Source organism: Dipodomys ordii, unplaced genomic scaffold, assembly GCF_000151885.1.
Source record: "Dipodomys ordii isolate 6190 unplaced genomic scaffold, Dord_2.0 Scaffold10, whole genome shotgun sequence".
Lineage (NCBI taxonomy): Eukaryota > Metazoa > Chordata > Mammalia > Rodentia > Heteromyidae > Dipodomys > Dipodomys ordii.
The window spans coordinates 9,604,989-9,621,788 of record NW_012267226.1 but is presented as its reverse complement, the minus strand read 5'-3'; positions in this window follow the sequence as shown (position 1 = coordinate 9,621,788).

Below are 16,800 nucleotides of genomic sequence, written 5' to 3'. Positions count from 1 at the left end.
ATGTCCTGTGTGGGGGTGGGGGGGTGGGAAAGGGAGGGGAAGGGGAGGGGTCTGTCCTGAATGGGTCTATCCCACTGGGGATATTGTGAAAGTAGCTGGCATCAGCCCAACAGAGGCACCAAACCCACACAATTTATAAATCTCTGATAATGAACATTTAAAGGGCACATCCTATTGAAGAGAGCCAGGAATTACTGGCCATGAAATGCAGGGCTGAAGATGTTAATTACAATGCTTCTGCAATTTTAGTTTTCCTCTTCCTTCTTCTCTGCCTACTCCCCTTCACATTTCCTCCCATGCCTGCTTTTACTTCTGGACTAAGCCTATGTACAAAAGGTTGTCTCATACGTATTCCCCACGATGAACTTGCTCTCTGGCGGGGATGGGTGCTCCTCTTTAGCCTGGGCTTACCCTGAGAGTTTGGTTTGATCCAGGATGTGTGCACATGAGTGGAGGCATATCAGATCTCTGCTGCAGGAGCCAAGCAGATGTCTGTACCCCAGGAAGCTCAGCAGGGATTCAAGAGTGCTTGAGAGTGAGTGGCAGCTGCCAGCTTCATGAACATCCAGGGGTGAAGCACTGGGGTGAAGGCTGGGGGGCACCAGCTGAAGGACTTCTGGGCCAAAGTGGGTGTTTCTTGGTCCTCTCATGATATTTCCTTTCTAAATGGATAAATGGAGCAGGGAGCCAAGGCAGCTGTAAAAGGGTCCCCTCCCTGGGGTATGGCATTTATTTACTGTTTGCCTTCTATTTGCTCCTTCAGGACCATGTCTGCCTAGCCCTGAGTCCTGAGAGGCTGAGCTATGTGGACTCCCAACAGTGGATGTTTCTGCCATAGGATCTGGGTTAGCAGGACATAGGAGGAAGTAAGAAAAGTGGGCTGGACTCCAATCCTCTGGCTCTTTGTGAGATCATCTTAGGACTTCTTGTGACTTTTGATGGAAGCTCACAGTTTCTAGTCATGGTGGCTTCCCTGTAAGACAATTTCCTTCCTTTCTTTTTTTCTCTCCCCTTTTTTAAGGCCCAAGACTGGGACTCAAACTAGGAACTTGCTGCTTTCATTCATTGGTAGTGCTCTACCAACGGAGCCCTGCCTCTAACCCCTCCTTTCTTTTCTATTGACCAGTCTGCATCTCTATTCCTTGAGTCACTCCCTGGGAACCACCTTGTAAGTAATGCATTGAACTCTCTTCCAAATCACCTTGTTCAAGAACGTCTTCTGTCTTCTTCCAGGATTCTAATAGACTCGCTGGGTCACTTCAGGCCATTCTGTGACCAGATATGTGGTTAGAAGAAGCCTGTTGATTTCAGGTTATTCTGAAACTCCAGCTTTCATGTAGAAGAAAATTCAGCCTTGTGGGTGGTAAAAAGTCTCCATTTCTACATGGATGAGTTAAGTTTAAAAACGTGTGAGTTTGCCTTCCAGAAATGAGATTTCTTGCACCTATCCAGAGTGTTCAAAGGGTACCATCTTTGTGTGGGGCAGCGTGAGGAAGGGGAAGGAATGGGGCTCAATTTTTCGCTAAGTGTTTTCAGTTGGGCTATGGTGTGATGTTTAATTTTATTTTATATTTTGCTGCTTCTAGAGCTTGAACTCAGGGCCTGGGCACTATCCCTGAGCTTCTTTTGCTCGTGGCTAGTGCTCTACCATTTGAGCCACAGCTCTACTTCCAGCATTTCTGGGTAGTTAATTGGAGATAAGAGTCTCATGGACTTTCCTATCTGGGCTGGCTTTGAATCTTAATCCTCAGATCTCAGCCTCCTGAGTAGCTAGGATTACAAGTGTGAGCCACTCATGCCTGGCTATTATTCCTATTTCCTACCTGAGGAAAATGAGCCAAAGAGTGTGAAGAGTCACAAGCCACAAGCCTGGGTGCTGTCCCTTAGCTCTTCAGCTCAAGGTGAGTTCTCTACCACGTGAGCCACAACACCACTTCTGGTTTTCTGGTGGTTACTTGGAGATAAGAGTCTCACAGACTTTCCTGACTAGGCTGGCTTTGAACTGAGATCCTTAGATCTCAGCCTCCTGAGTAGCTAGGATTACAGGCATGAGCCACTGGTGCCTGACAAAAATTATTTTATTACTATTTTTTTTGCTTATAGGGCACTGAGGAATCAAACCCAGAGCTTCATACATGCTAGGCAAACACTCTACCACTAAGCCACATTCCCAGCCCTGCCATTCACAATTTGAGACTATTCATAAGCACAACTTACAAGATCCTGAGCACATTCTATTTCTCCTCCCTGCAAACCACCCTCCACTGGTTCTGCTCAAAGCAAGTGGAATTGTGTGTGTGTGTGGAAGAGAAGTAGAGAGATGAGGAGAAAAAAAACTGCAAGGGAGGGAGGAGTGTGGGGGCGGTGCAGGTGGAGCCCACTCACCCCGAGATGATTTGCACCTGTAGCAGACCTGTCACGCTGTCACAGCCTTCTCCTGTGTTGACAGAGTAACAATCCCTTACTTTTGTTAGCACTTTCGTAGTTTTTTTCAAAGCACTTTCAAACCCATTAGCTCATTTTATCCCCACAACAATCTTGCAAAGAGGCAGGAATTGTTACCATTATATTTGCAGATGATCAGTCTCCGAGGCTGTGTCACTTGTCCCAAACTGTGGATGCAAATCTGGAGCTCTGACTCCTGGTATTGGGATCTGTGTTACAATGCCTTAAGTCCCTCAGCATCATCTCCCAGGGGAAAGGAAGGGCAAGACTCCCCACTGCACAAATCACTTATCCCGCGATTCCTGGCCACCTAGACTATATAGTGATTTTCTAATATTATTTGGTACCAGAGTCACGTGGAAAGCTATCACACAGACTTCTGGACTTCACCCCCAGAGTTTCTGATACAAGAAGGCTAGGTGAAGCCAGTGAGTTTCAATTTCCAATAAGTTCCCAGTGATGGTGATAGTGTTGCTTTGGGAGCCCCACACTTGAAGAATCACCAAGATAGAGCTATGCCTTACAGACATTCAGCTGGATTTCTCTCACCAATGACTCATATGCCCAGCTACAGAAAGACCAGATAAAGAAGCACCCATTGTAGGTCTCTCCCTGAGGAAGTGTGTGTGTGTGTGTGTGTGTGTGTGTGTGTGTGTGTTGCTTTGCTGATTGACACCTGTGTGGTCCACCCAGAGAACAGAGAAGAAAACCTCAGGCTTTTTAGTTCACACATACACACAAAAGGAAAATGTCCACACATGAGATTATTAATTCATTGTTCAATTAAGTTATGATCTCTAAAATTATCACAATATTTGGCTCGGAGGAAGGCGGCATTGAATAGCTTGTTCCACGTAATGTGTGAATAATGTAACTTTATTACTTTCCTCGCTAGTGCATAATTGTGACTGACACATTGGCAATAACACAGATTACCTTCTTCTCCTCCCCTTTCTCTACTCTCAGCACTGAGCATTTACTTTCTTATCTCTGCTTCTCCTGGCCTCTAACCCTCTTCCCCCCATAGCCTCTTTCTGTCCTGACTACAGTGGCTCTGTGAATGGATGAGGGATTATAGGTACCAGTGAATGTGTAGGAGTAGAAAATGGAGACCCCTTGGTCACTCTAGTAGAGTCCCTCCTATACGTGCTAGAACTCTTGTTCCTCTGATTATTGCATACTTCCCCCCTCATCCTCATTTCCCATTTCTCCCTGGTCTCTGCTACCTGGGAACAGAGCACTTTCAGCCCAGCTGTCCATGCTGGGTGTCAGTTGTCCTGGAAGGCAGTTGCTGATGCACTGTGTGGGCAGGGTCCAGCGAGCCTGCTGAATTTTCAGTAGTTGTGCTTCCTTATTTTATATCCAACTTCTAATCCTAAATCCAGCCTCTCTCTTAAGCTATCTCCCAAGTGTTCTGGACTCAGAAGCTGTAGATGGATGCAGTCAGCACCTTGGACAGCTCCCACATTTGCTTTCATGTTTCCCTCCCAAACTGCATGTTATTGTGGGTGAGGAATATGCTGACGACACCCCGTCCGTACTTATCTCCTGATGCCCAGCCACTTGGAGTCTAATTAAAAAAAATTCACCCATGAGCTGCTAAAATTCAGTGTAAACATTATCTTGTCTTCCTTTTTCATCATCCATCAGTGTATATTTTTGTGCCAGCAAATATGTTTAGTTAGGCAGAACCTGGGTGCTGGCAACTCACATACCACGTGGACAAGCAAAGGACAGAGGTACACATCCAATAGAGTTGCTGTTCCACATGGTTCAGTCATGTTCCTGCGGTCATGTCCCTGTTCAGACACCATTTCTTGCCCTTTCCACCTCTTCAGAAGATACACGGTACTCCACACGAATCAGGGCTGACCTCTGAGGAATTCTCCCCTGCTGCTCTGCCCTCTGGTTTGATAATATGGCTTAACTCCTTCCAAAGCGCCATTTGGAAGGGCAAATGATATCTCTTTCTGGTGTGACATAGCATTGAAGGCCAATTCACATGCAACCTGGGTATATTGTATAAATGGCCCTATTCACAGATACTAGGTGTAGAGTGGGTACAGTAGGATTAGATCCTACTTTAGAGTAGGATTAGATCCTACTTGGCAGGTGAGAACAACAAGTTTGATCGACTGAAGCATCTACTTTGTACCAGACATGGAGCTGGAAGTTCCAACTCCAAAGTCAGTGCTGTCACAATACCATTTCTACCAGCTTGGAACATTTACTCCCAGTTTGGAAAGACTGATATTAAAGCAACAGCTATGATGACATGATAACAACCACAACAAAGCCATCCTTGGGCTGCAGGTCTGGGCCCTCTGGTGGCCTTTTCCAATGCACTTTCTACTTGGCTTGCTGTCAATCAGGTCTGCAAGAAACTCATTGTACAAACAAGAACAGAGGGCAGTGAGTCTGTGCGCCCAGGAGAGAAATATTGCATAGCACCTCATACAGTCCTACCAATCAGCAAGAGGAGATAACATCCATTTTAGGGGCTCTGATTGCCCTTAAATTTCTAGATCAGGGAGTCATGCTGGTTTGAAAATCAGTCCAAAGTATATACTTTCAAGGAACTGACTCTTTGCATTTTTGCTCTACAAGCAAGATTGGACCTTGAACTTGTGTTCCACAGGGGGTCTTCAGTGAAACTGGGCTCCATCTCTGGATGGGCACAGCAAGAGCATGGCCTGCTTCCTACAGAAGGGCTTCGTGGGGAGAGTGTTTGGTACTTCCCCTTGGGTCCAGAAACAATCACTGTCTCTAGTATTGGTCCCTGGTTTCCACATAACTGAATGATTTATACAAGGGTTAGACTTGGATGGTTCCCTATGGCTTAGAGGCTGCAGTTGAAGGTCTGGGCTGCCTGGGCCATGGGAGAGAGAAGTTGAGGGAAGCTGAATCACTAGTGGGTAGTGGCCTGGAAGAAGAGATTAAGTGAGGTGAGGAAGGCTGGGGCTGGGTTCCCATTGCATACCTCTGGCCAATGAGCACGTGTGTCAGATTGGAACGACCAGGGATCTTGGGCTGCAAGATTTTTCCCCCTCCTAAACTAACTGGATACTTAGAGGAGTCATCCAATTGGATGGAGATTCCTATTGTGTACACACATTACTTGGGTGGCATTACAAGAGTGGGAAGAGATAATTGATGGGTGATAGGCCCATGTGGCAACTTGACCCTTCTCCCCACCCCACAGACCCTCTCCTTTGTTTCCCAGCCCCAGTGGGAACACAAACAACCATTCTGGTTATTTGTAAGTCACAGGAAAGGCCAGCAGGCTCACAGGTAGTGGGAGAAATCAGGGAAGAAAGCGATAGAAGTCCTCCAAGACTCGGCAAGTCTTCTCCAGGTCTAAAGTCAGCTACTTGCCCCACAGTGGGGATGGACATGGGGATACAGTTCAACTCTGTCACTCAATAGTTTTAAGACTTTAGAAAATCATGAAAGCTTTGCATTTCACAACTCCTCATTTGTAAAATCAGGAGGAGTAACAGTACTGTTCCTAGACGTAGGAGATAATGGACTCAGGACAGACTCAGGCATGGCTTATGTGTACTAATCAAACCATAAAAAGGAACCATTGTCAGTATTGTTAATAATTATTTTTTGTAGTACCGGAGTTTTGAGCTCGGGGCTTTGCGCTTGATAGACAGATGATCTACTGCTTGAGCTATGTATGCTTTCAGCCTCTTTTATTTGCTTCTAGTTATTTTTCAGATAATGCCTTGCTTTTTGCTTGGGCAAACCTCAGACCAGGGTTCTCCTTCCTAAGCCTCCCACATACTGGAGATTACAGGGGTGTACCGCTAAGCCAAGCTTGTGCTGATGAGATGGGGGAGAATCTCATTAACTTTTTTCCCTGGCTGACCTTGAATCATAATCCTTTTTATCTCCACCTACTGAATAGCTGAGATTATAAGCATGAATGACTGTCCCCTGCCTGTTTTTTATTCTCAATCTCATTTTCTTGGTTTATTATAGAGGAAAATGCCCATTTTAAAGATTTGTGAAGATAAAAATTAAGAGACTAGTAAGTAGCATGGAGTATATGATATTCCCTAGAAATACATGTTTTCCTTTTTCTCAGTTCTGGAATTTGTTCTCTTGAGCTCAGTGGTGTCAGAATCCTGGGACTAACTCTGATAGGAAAGGATACAAAGCCATTGGTTGATGCTATGCCTACATTACAGAGTTCACTCTGTCTTCTAGGTCTGGATACTCTCTGTCTCCTCGATTGTCATCCTGTCTTTCTGCTTCCTATACACAGTAGTACTACCTGACATGCTTCTAGGACCTCTTACCAGGTGGGTGCTCTTAGCATCTGGCTGGGCCCTGATCTGGCTGCTGTTTGATGATCTTGGCCTTATGGGCCAAGCTGAGACCTTTGAACCTCCTCGGAGCAGTCGAGGGTACTGAGTGGGAGTAAAGGTGATGTAGCTTTGAATTTGAATCCTGGGACAATGTGTCACCTTAAGTTAGCAGTTTAGTGTCATTGACTCCTCTAATATCAACACAGTAAGGGTGATATATACGCCAGGGCAGTATAGAGGAATAAAAAGAGATGACAATCAACAGTACCCAGAGAGGTAGGCACTTAATGATTCCTTTTTATTTTGGTCATGGGGTTTCAACTCAGAGCCTGAGAGCTCTTTTTGCTCAAGGCTAGAGCTCTACCATTTTGAGCCACAACTCTACTTCCAGCTTTCTGGTGGTTAATTGGAATCTCATGGATTTTCCTTCCCAGGCTAGCTTCGAACTGTGATCCTAAGATCTCAGCTACCTAAGGATTATAGGTGTGAGTTGCCAGTATCTGGAACTTCAAGACTTCTAAGTTCATTTTCTCCTTGTTGTTTCTCTGGTCTTTACTGCTTAGGGGAAGTATAGAGAGCAAGGTGGGAGAGTTGCTTCTCATTCAAGATGACTCAGCTCTAGCACCTCATCACTCTGCCACTTTTATTTTCTCATGCTCTGGAAAACCCACACTCAAGTAGATTTTCAGCTGAACCCATTTTTTGGGTGTGTGGGGGTGGGGGTGGTGGTGAAGAACAGAACTTCCTTGCGAATATGCTTGAGTTTTGATTTCCATATGGGCGGATTTCAGAGTAGCTGGGGAAATTCAGTAATTAGCAGAGACATTAAGTGAGTAGTGTCATAATCACCCTCTGTTCACTCCTCTTAGCTGCACGATCCAAATGGTGTTGTTTGCAGTGTCTCACCCTCCCCGGCCCTTGGCCTTGTGTTCCCACTACAGATGCCAGGCTTCTTCCTCCACGCTGTGGGTTGGCCTCTGGGCACCCTCCTCCTTTCCTCCTTCTCGGCCTCCTGCCCAAGCTTCTGCCCACTTGTTTCCTCAAACTCCAGCAGGCGCACTCAGCTACTAGCTTGTCTTCTTGCAAATCCCACCTATGGGTTTCTTGGAATTCAAGGGAGAAAAGAACAGGTCTCAATCCTGATAAAAATACAGCTAGTGCTGTCTGAGCTGATGAAATCTCCTTTGGAGAGTTAGGGGCCTATTTTTCTCTCTCAAGTGAGCTGATCCTGTAGATTGGACACCCTTATAGAAATAATTAAAATATAGACAGAGATCTTCCTTAGCAAAAGTGAGTGACTCCATATAGTCCTCTAAACATCCATCCACCGACCCATCCATCCACCTACCCATCCATCCATCCATAAACACTTAACACCATCCTTTCCAATATGCTGATCCTAGCACTAGGCTTGAGGATACTCCCAGAGCTGGGAAGAGCGGCAAGGAAATGATGGTCACTGTGATGTGTGCAGTAAGTGTTAAGAGCACAGTGGTAGTGTGAGGATAACATTTGATTGTTGGGAAGAAAGAGATTATTTTTTTTAGAAGCCAGACACTTGAATGGAAGATTTAAGAACAAAGAGAATTTAGCTTTCACGGACTGAGGATGTGTGTCTGGTACCAGATCAATAAACTCTGGAATCTTATAATGTCTTTATCTTCTCAAATTTGTGAGGGTGGGGCAGGGAAAGGAATGGTAATGTTTTGGAGATGAAAAGCTTAGAGCAGAAAAATAACTGGCTTTGCTTTGGTTTTCTGGTCTGACTTATCAGAATCCAAGAACACAGAACATTTAAGTAATCCCATTTCCCCTTGACAAGATTTTCCTAAAACATGCCAGAGAGATTGGAATGGAAACACCTCATTTGTTCTCAAAGAGTTGAAAGCACTGCAATGTTCTTTTTTGTTCCATCACCTCTTGTGACTGGGGGAAACTTTCTTGTCTGTCCTCTGGCTTTGGTATTTCCTTAAGCAATCTTGCAACTCTCATTGTTAACCAGTTCAGCAAAGCCCAAGACAAGGAGGGATCATTCTGTATTGTACGCTGGATCTTACTGAGCTCACAGAGTCTATATAGTTATCCTGGATTCAAGAGGAAGGGTTGGAGAAGGCAGTCACATATTTAATGTATAGGCATGAAAATGGAACTAGGAAAACTAAAGGGATGGGTGGGGCTGGGAAAGATGGGAAAGAATGATGGATCAAGATGCTTTGTACTCACAAACTGACATGTTGAATTGAAACCCATTGTACAAATATTTAAAGATAATATCAGGAAAAAGCTTAATTGTAAGATAAAAAAATGATCATGGTTTTGTGAACAAAGCACTGGGCAGTTAGATAGAAAGGTAGCCATCTTGCCTTAGATAGGCGAGAGATTTGTACCACTACATTATTCGGTGAAAATGTCTCTCCTCTGTATTTTTCCTTCACCTATACTACCATTTTTTTTTTGCTACTATAATCATCTGATGGTCAGTGGGAGGTCATGGATAAGCCTTGGTGAGCAGAAGCCCTGTCTGAAGACATGAAATTCATTCTTATTCATTAAGCACACCTTAATGTGTGCTTACTACTGTGGGGTTTCACTGTGCAAGGACCCCAGTCTTCAAGAGTCAAGAGGAAACCAAAGCATCATCAAACTCCCCTCAGCCCATACTTAGATATTGATAAATTACCTATCTCCTTTTCCAGATGATGTACGCACCTGTTGTGTTTAATCACTGAATCCCCAGGGTGTATGACAAAACAATTGAATGACTTTTTGTTGGATGAATTAAGAGTCACAAAGAATATAAGAGGACTCTCTATATGTCCCTTTGGTATCTCTTAGCCCCTGGCTGTGTTGTCAAAGCCTGAAGCTTCTCCTGGTGATTTGGCCAGCTCCCAATCTTCCCAAAGCCCAAGCAAGAGAATCACTTCAGTGCTAATGGATCTGGAGACTTAAGCTCTGGAGGAGCACCTGTCAGATGGGATTTGCCTTCAAAGGCCACTGGCTCTGACCTTTTGATAACATTTGAAAAAAGAAACTTTATGTATTGACTGAATCGGTCCTATCTCCAGTGAAGGCCCAAGCAGCTATTTGTACTTCTATTTGAATTTCTTACTTCTTTTCTTTTTCTACTTCTGGGTAAGCCTAAAGGAAAGAAAGTTCCCTTGCTTGACCAAATCTCATTTAAAAAATTGTTTGTATTTTTTAAAATGGGAGCCAATCCTTTAAGCCTTTAAAAATAACCTCCACGGGGCTCAATAAACCATTTCCAATGTGACAGCTTCTAATCCAGGAGAGTTCAGAAGACAGAGGCTACACAACCAACCAATTGCATCCCAGGATAGTTGCAGGGAAGTCTCAGGGCATTTTTGAGCTGGAGATGTGATCAGCTAATCCCAAGTCTATTCTTGAGTCTGCTCTGCGAGCTGGCCTAACCACGCAATTAGTATTCTCCCTGGTGTTGATTTTGTTCAACTATATTGGACCCATCAATCACCCACTTTCCAACTCATCTGTCTGGATCAGTCAATTACAAAGTTATTTTTGAGCCACTAGGATTCTTGTGAAATAGACACAAAGAAGGAGCTAAACTCATTTCAGGTTTGACCTCTGTGGCTGGGATCTGAGAGGGCTCTGTGTGCTTACACTTCATGGCCATCCAATCCAATCTGGTCTGGAGAATAGAAAGGCCACTTGCTTAATTGGGAACACTTTAATATAGATATCCATTAACTTCAGCTAAATTACAGTAAAACATCTATGGAGGAACTTGATGTGACATCCGCATGAATACTAAATAACTTCATTACCGATCACTACTGTGACAATGAATATGAAATGAACGTGCCCAGAGAAGACAATTAATCTCCCACCTTCCTAAGCCATGACTGTTTTACTTTCTCCTGTGCTGACTAAAAATAAGGCATAGGAGAATGATGTTTTTGTTTTTGCTTGGTTGTTTCCTCCTGGTCCTATCACTTCCCTTCTTCCCTGGTGGAGAGCTCCTGTCATTGGCCCAGTACAGATCAGCCTGAACTTCCCCAAGAAATAGACAGTAGAGAGAGGGTAGTTCTGGGATTCCACTCGGGGTTGGAAAAAGGCTGTCAAGACTGCCTGAAAGCGCGCGTGCGCATACACACACACACATGTGCGAACACACACACATACTCTCTCACACACACAGAGATTTAAAAGGCATCCTTATGTGGAACCAGCAAACAGACTGTCAGTTCAGATTAGCAACATCAAAAGCATTCCAATCTGCTCCCTGCATATATTACATGCACAGATCTGAGGAAAGAATTTGGCCTCTGAATTAAATCTGCTTTTTCCTCCTAGACTGTCTGTACCTGAGAAATATGGCTAAGAAGGCCCCACGGTTAGATTAATGTACCCCCACAGCACTTTGAGTGAACCCCATGATTTGGTCTTTTAAAGATCCACTCTCTGCTATTTTTGTGTTCACACAACTTCTTTCCGAATCTCGGAGTAAACCACGTGCCTTCTGGATTGAGGATTATGCCCAACTCTGTGAATGGAGTAGCCCATGGGTGGAGGCACATGTGAAGGAATGTTCCTCCAGTTTCTATCATTTTACTCTTGATACTGACTTCTTGCTCTTCTTTCTTCTTCCTTGACCCTGGCATCAGCCTCCTTCTGCTTCAATCCTTGGATCTCTTCTCATGTTGTACTTTTAAATACCAGCTCCACTCTGATGTCTCTCAAATCTACCTCCACAGGCTAAGATACTTCCTTTGACTCCAGATGTGGGCCAGCAGTCTACATGTCTAACTGGCATTTCAAACATCACATCCCCAGAGACCACCTGGTCTTTTCCCACTGACTCGTTTCTCTTACTGTCTTCCTCATCTTGGTAAATGAGATTTTCATCCTTCTGCCAGCTCAGACAATAATCTCCCCACATTGTTCTAGACTTTTTCCTTTCACACCTGCACCCAAACCTAATGGTTTCAAGATATATCCATAAGCAAGTCCCCTCTTACTACTTCCCCTGCTGCTGTCTTGGGTCAAGCCTTCATCTCTGAGGTTTCCTAGATGATTATGATAGTCTCTTTCCATTCCTTGTCTTGGAAGAACCTCTTGGTGTCCACAAAGCTATTTGTTGATTCATCATATCAACGGTTAGGGTGTCACAGCGAGTTTTATAGATTTTGTTATGAGGTAAAGGACACCTTTAATTCTAATAACAAGAAGAAAGGAGAGAAATTCTCTTGCATCTAGACCACAAGCATGGAAGCCCAAGACAGTGCGGTATGTCTGTTTTGCTAAGACATTTCCAGGTTATACTGAGACTGGCCTCTTCTCACGTGATGAATCTGGGCTGTGCGATGTTTCATTCTACCCTTGGCAAGCTAGCTCCATTCTGCTGTGTGCCACTGAAGCCTTTCCCTTTGTATCCAGAGCTGGTACCATATTTAAACAATGGGATTCATTTACATATTAATTTACCAGGTATTTGAGACCTCAGACTCCAGTACTGCAAAGAACCATCTTCAGCATGCCAAACCCCCATGGTGGGTCTCTAGCCTGGGTATACATATTCCCAACTTCCATCCTTACTTAGGGCAAGAAGGCTGGTAGCTCCTAGGGGCCTGTTATGAAAAGGTCCTCTCATCATTGTGCAAAAGGCAGGTGTCTGGCATGAAGGCACCTGAAATGGTCAGCGATGTGCAGATGTCTCTGGATAGATCCTAGATCTCAACAGGCAGCCGTTGGGCTGTCTATTCATTGAAAGCCAAGGGCTCCCCTGGAAAAGGGCAGATCTCTCTAATCCACAGGAGGGGAGGAGGGAATCCAACATCTTGTTGGTACATGGAATAATGGATAGTTCATAGATGCCTCCCTGCCTTCGAGTCCCATCTTCAAAACTCCTTTCTGTGTTGGTCTCACTGGGATTGGTGATGAGTTCTCACTGTTCCCTCTTCTGAGATCAGCAAGAGGCTCTATCTGTCTGTGCCAAGTCTCCCTGAAAATGCCCTGGTTATGCCCACACCAGGCAATGCATGCCTGGGAGCTAACGTTTCATCTTCTGGAGACTCCTGTGGGGAACAGGAGGGGATAAAAATTGCCTCACTGTGAAAGTGCATTACTCTGCAGCCTAGCACAAGCCTGACTTACCCCTCCTTCCCGCTGTCTTTTCAGAGCAAAGACACAGTCTAAGAAGAATAGGTCCAATTTCCAATTTTCTTGGGTGTCTACCATCTCCAAGGCAACAGCCTAGGACTAGGCCATGGGCAAATGGGCCTCAGAGATGCCAAGCGCATCCTATAGCAAAGGGGAAGTGGTGAAGGATGCTATGGAGTTGGAAGGAGTTGTGCATGACACAGGATAGGGTGTGCTAGCACTCCCCAGAAAGCACCAGAACTTTCTTTTCAGGCAGAGAACAGTGACATAATCTCTTTATACTCACTTCTCCCAACTAGGGTTACAATTTTGTCTGAGCAAAATTCAACAGGATGTGTCCAGTTGAACAAAGCAAATGTTTATCAGGCACCTCCTCTGTGTCAGGTTTGAAGTGAAGAATTCAAAGGTGAATAAGGCAGGCTTTCTGAATTTAAAGATTTTTTTTTAAATCTAAAAGGATATCAAGGTATTTAGGCTTCCTTCTTTTTGTCTTCTCTCCCCCTCCATCTCTTTTTCCCTCCTTTCTCTGCCTCATCTCTTTCCATCCAGTCTGAGGCATAGTAAGGTACAGTGAGACAATGCTAGGCTGATACAAGAAACACAGGAATGAAGTTGGAATACTGGCTCTTCAACTTACGAACTCTGTAATACTGCACAGAAAATTTTGACACGTGTAGCTACCATTTCCTTGTTTCTGTCATAAAAACATGAATGATTCCTATTTCATAGGGTCAGAGTGAGGATTAAACATAATAATGCCCATTAAAACTCTTGACACATATTAGATGTTTAGAAAACCAAATGAATTAGAGAATAAGGAAAATGTCAGGGAAACACAGAAGAGTTGACCTCCTAAGGTTTCAGATTCACTGAAGAGATAGTCCTTGAGAGTCCTTCAAGACAAAGGAGGAAATATGGCCTGGGCAGATGAAAGAATTGCAGACAGAGGGAATAGTTTGAGGGGTAAAGTGGAAATGGGAGTCATGCTTCAGAAGAGTAGAAAATGGGACTGAAGCTATATGCTGAGGCTGCAACTGCCATTCCAGGGAGATGCACTTGAACTTGGGGGCAACTGTGATTCATTAGAGATTTCAGAGAAAGGCATGTCTGAGGTTTAGGAAGATCAAGATGGCAGTTATTAAATGAGGAGGGGTGTATAGCAGATGAGTCTGAAGGAGAGGCATCCAGAGACAGTAATCACTTCAGGGAGATTAAAAAGGTCTCTAGTTGGAATATGTATGGTACTAGGGCACAAACCCAGGACTGACACATATGAGGTGAATGTCCTGCCAACGAGCTGCACCCCTCAGCCCTCAAATGAGAATCCCAGCAAAGCTGGTGAGAGTAGAACCAAAGGAGAGGAAATCAGCAGATGCAAGCTGATGACAATAGGAGACAGAGAAAGGGGAGGGGGATCAAGATGAATGCTGAGTATTTAGGGAGAGAGAGGTGAGCTGCCCACAGTATCAACTACAGTTCATGGAACACAGGGAATGGGCCAGGACTGAGGGCCTTGCAGGAAACTCTAAAACAGATGATCAATATAGCTTATCTAGGTCTGTGGTCTTGGCCCTTGTCTAAAGTGGGAGACAAGCATGGAGAGTCATCCTTCTAGGGGTAATGGTTCAAAATGAGGGGAAGGATATGATTGAGAAGGGCTAAAGTAACTTTTGGTTTATGAGGCTGCCACACTACATTGACTGACCCAATGACTAGTGAGCTCTGATGACCAAGTAGGCAGAAGGACAAAAAAGGTAAGGAAGCCTAGCTGGGTGTGGGGGTGCGTGCTGTGATCCCACCTACTCGGGAAGGAAAGATCAAGAGGATGGAGGTCCCAAGTCATCCTGGGGGCAGAACAAAGTTAGCAAGACCCCCATATCAATCAATAATCCAGAGATGGTGATCTGTGCTTTTGATCCTAGGTGCACATGGGAGGCTGTAGATAAGAGAGTCATGGTCTGAGGCTGACTCCAGGGTTCCCATCCGACTCAAAAGTGAGATCATACCTGAGAAATAAAAGAAGGAAAAAATAACGGTGTTCATGGAGTTCAGACTGATTGATGCCGAGGAGGGGTGTGGGAAGATAGAAAAGCGTAGAAGGATGGAAGGCCAAGGAGGAATGAGAAATCAGTCCAAGAGAGGGTGAGGAAACAAGGTAGGAGAGGGAAGGAGGTGACAATTGGACCTGCAAGTTTTGTTATTCTGACTTGTGAGTTTCAAGATGAGGTACGGCTCTTTGGAGTGATGACAACTACAACTGAAGAGGTGAGAGGCTTGGGAGGATCTTAAGGTACCAAGGACAAATGAGTGGAGGGATGATGCTAAAATCCTATTGGAGGATGGATTCCCATCTGATAAGGTGAGAAGAATAAAGACATGATGCAAGGCATGGCATGATTGGGGCAAAAGGGCTTTAAATGGAAGAAAACCTCCGAAGAGATCAATTGATTACCAGCCAAGTGCCTCAAAGAGTTAATGTCTTAAGTTGGAGGGACAAACAAGAGCTACAAAAGCAAACAACAATCAATAGATTATAAGGCTAGCAAATATTTTAAGTGCTAAGATGTATGGTGTATATCACTTGAGCCTGGCACCTCTAACCAGCCCGCTTGACAAATGGCACAAATTCGGCATCCTGTGAGGTACCGTGTCAGGTCAGGGGAATTAAGATACATGACATCGAAGAGGTAGATTGGCAGTAAACCTTCAGGGAGGGGGAAAAGCTGGAATGAGAGACTATTTTAAGCACTAAGTGAGTGCATAAATACACAGAGGAGGAATGAATGGGCTGTGTTTTCAAGCTAGGGCAGGGCAGATGCAGGCTGGGCATCATAAAGGCAAAAGCTGGGGGAATACAGAACAGGATCTGTGAAATGTCCTGTGGGCACCTACACTGACATTATAAGAAATCAAAAGGTAATGAGATATTCTCTATCTGGACTTTCCTGCCCTCATAGGTTTGAGCTGGTTATACAACCTCAAACATCCTGCTGATCTATGGTCACTGAAGATTGAATCTAGAGCTTTCATGGCATGGCCACATGGTGCAGGTGGATGCATTGTCCGTGTTCTTCACTCTACAGAGTCTCAGGAAGCCGAGAGAGCCGACCATCTCAGCAGCCCCTGCAGCCTGCACGGTGTCATTCATCATGCAGAACGAGAGCTCTATAAATATTTGTGGCATGAATGAGCCAATCAATGAGTAATGGTTGGGCATAAATCAGAGACAATGTGCTGGAACATGGCTCTGATGTTTGGCCAGAGTCTCCCACATCAGAACAGAAAGCCTAATGGCACAAGGTGAAATTCTAGGTTTCTGTAGGGGAAAAAAATGTAGGTAGGCCTCTCAAAGCCGTTGTTAATTAAAAGCACACGCAACTCTCCAGGGCATATTCTCTTCCTCCCATTCTCTCCCGTTGCACCAGAAGGAAGATAAGGTGGTATCTCTACCTAGGCTTCGGACCACATTTAATTAAACGCCTACATTGACTGCTTCTTCACATCCCTCGTTTTTATTTCCGTTCCTTCCTTCCATGCTAAAGAGGGCCAGGGCTAATACTAATGCATATGCTGTTAAACCTTTTTAATTAACTTCAACTTCTTCCAGAGATTTATGTTTAAACAGTAAATTTTTTGTTGATACTCAAATACATAGGCGGCACTCAGGATGATGTACGAGTACTCTTGTCCTCAAAATGATTCTTCATGAGTTACCACCAGAGACATTTTCATGAGCCTCTTTTATTAAAATAATAATACTCAGCAAGGCAATAATGCTTTACAACCAGCAGCTAATTAACCCGCCCTGTAACTCGTCTTCCCCTCCCCCCCTCCACCCCAGGTCACCATTAGCATTTGCAGGTTAGTGATATGATCGCCTGGTAGGCCTCCTCCTACCTTA